Below are 5,199 nucleotides of genomic sequence, written 5' to 3'. Positions count from 1 at the left end.
ACTTCAAAAGAATTTAGAAGAAAATGAAAATAATAATGAAAATGTCACAAATGAAAAAGTTCACCATAATGATGTTCAACTAGAAGAAAATGAAAATAATAATGACATGTTGAATTATATTCCTTCAAATATTTATGATCCAGGTAATTGGAAAAATATTGACACAAAATTAAGAGATTTATTAGTAGAAAGAGGTCCAATTAGAGACAATGATATAATTTTTCCTAGAGGTGATGACACTAGACATTTTTCTACTATTCATTACACTTGAATATTATCAACTAAATTAAAATTAATAAAATCATATCTAAGATTGACAATGTTCCAAGAAAGATTAAGTGAATTAGCTATATTATCGATTGAATAGGAGATGTTAGAAGAACTTGAATACAAAAATTTAATTAGTCAATTTGCATCTCAAAATGCAAGAAAAATAGATTTTAAATGAAATATATTATAATATAAAAATATTAAATAAATATTAATTTAATTAATACATAAGTATAAAAAATACCCCATTTTAGTTCTCGCTTTAGGCCCTAAAATGTTTAGGGCCAGCCCTGACAAGAACATATTTGGAATGACTATCATGCCAAGGGTGCATGATGATACTTGAACTCACATTAATCCTTGTAATATATTACAACAACAACAACAACAACAACCTAAAACTATATCCCTTTTATAAAAAATAAAAAAAAAAAAATAACCTAACTCCATTATTTTCCAAATTAGGATTCTCTGTTTGGCATGGATCTTCTCTAGTTGTTCATACTTCTGATTTAAACAATGTTTCTGCTTAACAATGGATTGTGAATGTCTTGTTAAAACATGAATTGACGGATTAGGAGGGGATGTTCTACATTCACAAGGGTAGAGCCACATTATGTGTAGGGGGGCCATGGCCCCCCTAAATATTTTTAAAAACCTTCTAACAATAGGTGAAAAATGCAATACACTTCAATTTATTTAAGACCCAGGCCCCACAAGAGCAAAGATTGCACCCCCTACACATCAGCCAAATTTACCCTCCAAATTCCCAACCTTTTACCTAAAAACAAAAGGTATGTTTGTGAATAAAAAAGTGTGTAATGACATTATAAAATAAATGATTGTCAAGAAAGTTCATTTTTGCCAAAGTCTACCCTCCCACGTGATAAATACCCCTCTACAGTTCTATGCCACTTTATAGTTCTACTACTTATTTTTTTTTTAATAATAAAAAATGTTACACACACTTATTATACACACGTTATTACACACTTATTTTTTAAACTGAAATCGTAAGTTAAATACACAATTTCAAAACTGAAATTATGTTCAACTAACTATTTTAATTCAAAAAATATGTGTATAATAGTTGTAAGAACCAGATTTGAGTCACTAGCCCAGACGATGGATGGACTTAGGCCCAAAAAGCCTAAAACAATAAATTTGTAGAGAGTGGGTTAGAAAATTGGGTTCAAATGAGCTAGACAACAAATAAAGTGAACTCAATTGATAAGAACAGGAAAGTAGATTGAATAGATCCAAGGAAAATCGTTCTTGGCAAAGTCCGAGGAAGTCAATTCTTATATCTTTCTTACAAATTTGTTCACAAAATTGGTTCCTGATTGCTATAGTGTTTTCCTCTTTTCTTCCCCCCTCTTACTTGATGGAAGGTTTCTTCTATTATATAGTTCTCCTTAGACAATCTTAGCCCTTCACTTGTTGATCATCCAAGCCACCACTTGAGTGCTTGTCTCATCGGACACCCTCTCAGTTCCTCTGTGCATTGGGGTAGCCAATGTAACACTGTTCAAGGATTTTCTCCACATTAATGTAGTTAGAAAGTTAGCTGCAGAGCATTCAATGTGGCGGCAACAACTTTCCCCTTAGATATTTTAGGACACCTCCCAGTCTTGTGTTCACATAGTGCTTATCCGTATCAACAGAGTGTTTCTGGGTCGTTTTCCTGGACGGCAGACCACCATTATGGACCTCGGCCTTGGTTAGCCGATGAGGCTCTCATCCTCGTCACAACCCCCTAGGCTATTATGAACAAAACTAACTTCCCCGTTTACTAACATGGGCTCCTTTGAATTAGGCTCCCAAGCCCAAAGGATGGATAAACTTAAGCTTAAAGAGCCCAATACAATGAATTTGTAGAGAGTGAGTTGGAAAATTGGGTTTTAATGAGTCAGTCAACAATTAAAGTGGATTCAAATGACAAGAAAATGAAGATAGACTAGTTTAAACTAAATGAAATCATCCTTGGCACAATTCGAGGAGATTAGTTCTTATATATTTCTTCTCAAGTTTGATTACAAGTTCAATTCTTGATTGCTACAGTGTTTTCTCTCTCATTTTCTCCATTTCCCACTCTTATTACCTTCTTCCTATTTTATACCATTCCTTTGCCTTCATCTCTGCCTTCCATATGTAGATTAGATTGTTGGTGTTGATCCCTATCACATCAGCACCTTCTTAAAATCTTTGGAGAGCAGCTGTAAGGCTGAAAACTACTGTTCAGGTATCGCTTCCTCATTAATGCGGCCAAAGAGTTAGCTGTAGAGTATTTAATACGGTGGTAACAGCTTTCCCTTAGATATTTCCTACCTCCCAGTTGTCCTGTATGTTCATGACGTATATCATTATCACTAGAATTTCTTGGAAGGTCACCCTGGATGACAGGACACTCTTTTTGACCTTTGTTTTGCTTAGCCGAGGAGATACTCCTCCTTGGCTTACCTTCCCCAGCATTCTCACTTGTAGCTCACTCATAGGGTCCTGAGTTTTACATACTTATTACTGTTTATCTGTCCTTAGACCGCAAAGTGTCCTCGGACAAGGCCCAAGGCCTAGCTTATGTTCTTGGGCTCCTTATCCCTACAACTGTCATTATATTTTCTAAATTTGTTTTCTATAACTCTATTTGGAAACATTTAAAAAAAAAAATTATTTTATTATTAGAGCTATCTAAAACTAAAAAAAAATTATGATTATATTACATTTTTAATATAATAGATTTTGATTTATATATAAATTTTTAGGTTGAATCGGGTTGGTTGAGGTTGAGTAGGTTCTTGCTTACCAATAATTATGTGTCCTACCATATGTCTTACTAGTTACTATATTTGTTTGTTTGCTTGTTTATTTATTTTATAAAAAATATATTTTAATTGCCAAATAATAAAGTCATGCTCCGTTTGTTTCGTTATAAAATGTTTTGAAAATATTTTTAGTATTTTACTGTGTTCGTTTCATTGTAGAACACGATCAACTTGAAATATTTTCCATTTGTAAAAATTAGTAACCAATAAAAATTTGGTAAGATATTTTACAAAACATATATAATGGCTCTCCCCCCATCTATTGGTAAAGGTCACTAATTTGGAGGATTGGGCAGTTGAAATGGTGGACTAGGTAGTCAAGTTGGTGGCTGGAGCCATCGATGGTGGCTAGGAGGCATCAGTTTTAGTGTTTCATTTCAATTAAAAATTTTATGTCAAACCAAACTCTGAAAATATTATCATGTAAAATGTTTTGGTTTGAATGGAAATGATTTTACTTGTTGAGTTTGGAGACAAACTCTCAAAATGAAAATGATTCAATGTTGTAAAAGAAATTAATCTTAATGCTTAACACATAAGAAGCTGTTAGCCGTGGATTCACGATTTTATTGTACATTACATTCCAAAACTTAGGAGTGTCCATAGGTCGGGTCGGTAAGGTTTTAGACTCAACCTGAACCCTACTCACCCACACTAGGTGGCAGGCGAAGAGACCTACCGTCGATCACCAACACCAATGGATCAAGTCAGATTCGAGCAAGTTTTCACCTAATTTGACTGAGATTTTGTAGGATCTAGCGAGATTTAGCTAGAGCTTGTTTTGGTAATTGGTTGAGTCAATTTGATAAGATTTTAAAGGAGATAAACCGAGACTCGATCAGCTGGAATTGGGTTTTGAAGGCCAGTTCGATTTCGGCTTGGGTCGGGGCAAGTCCTTCGGGTGGGTTGGGTTCCCGGTTGTGTTGGACAGCTACACCAAAACTAGTTGGACACATCACACATTAAGCTTTGAGATAAAATGAAAGGGCATTGGAGCATAGAAAAGTACAACAACAAAGAAGAGCATCTGTAGCAGATGTTGCAAAAAAAATGCCATTTTGACACACCAAAAGCTTACTTTATTATTTTACCATATCATTTTATAATATCTCATTTATCAGATGTTCTATCATTCAATTTTATACATTAAAATAATATTTACTACACGTTAAAATAATATATTATCTCCTCCCTCTCATTACCATCAACAACATCAACAACAACAACGGCACATCCACCATTGCTGCAACAACAGCCACCAACAACCATTGCCGCAACAACACCGACTAGCCACCACCGACACAAACCCACATCCGCCAACGTCACCTTAAAAAAAAAAAAAAAAAAAAAAAAAAAAAAAAAAAAAAAAAACACAACCAGAGAGATCGGCACAACAAATCAAACAAACCCAAAAGCAAAACCCACATCAAACACAACTAGAGAGATCGAATAGAGAGGAGAGAGTGAACAAAAGGGGGGAAAACTGGTGAAGGAAACCACCCCAAACCCTATCTGAACCCACGCATCAAAACCCACTCACCTTTGTTATGAGTCCGTGACCCAGCTCGCCATGACCCAACTTGTCGTGACCCACCTCACCACGACCCAGCTCGCCACGACCCAGCTGGTCACGACCTACCACGTCGCCATACCCACGACCCACACCGTCACCTGACCCATGTTGGAGCCAACGCCAGAATATACCCACATCGGAACCCAACCTTCACTAGAGAGAGGGCGATTAGACAGAGAGGGAGGAGAGAGAGCAGGATTCGAAGAAATGGAGACGGAGTGGCTCATAATTGGGATGAGAGAGAAAGATGAATAAAAAAATAATAAAGTACAAATGCCATTTGAGTTCGTATTGTGTCAAAAATGCAACGGAACTATAGCATGTTGCAAAAATTTGACACATTTAACATATATGATAAAACTCCATTTTTATGTTTGGTGTGTCAAATGTGTTAAATATTTGACATTTAGCACATTTGCTGAGATGCCCTACGTGAGCAAGCTGAAAAGATAAGAATCACACCCAATGCCAATCACGCGCTCCTCCTGAAATGTATTAAAGAGCACGCAATCGCAATTTGGAATAAGCCAGAAT

The sequence above is a fragment of the Quercus robur genome, chromosome 5 (genome assembly GCF_932294415.1).
Source record: "Quercus robur chromosome 5, dhQueRobu3.1, whole genome shotgun sequence".
Lineage (NCBI taxonomy): Eukaryota > Viridiplantae > Streptophyta > Magnoliopsida > Fagales > Fagaceae > Quercus > Quercus robur.
The sequence above is the reverse complement of the archived record's forward strand: the minus strand, read 5'-3'. Positions refer to the sequence as shown.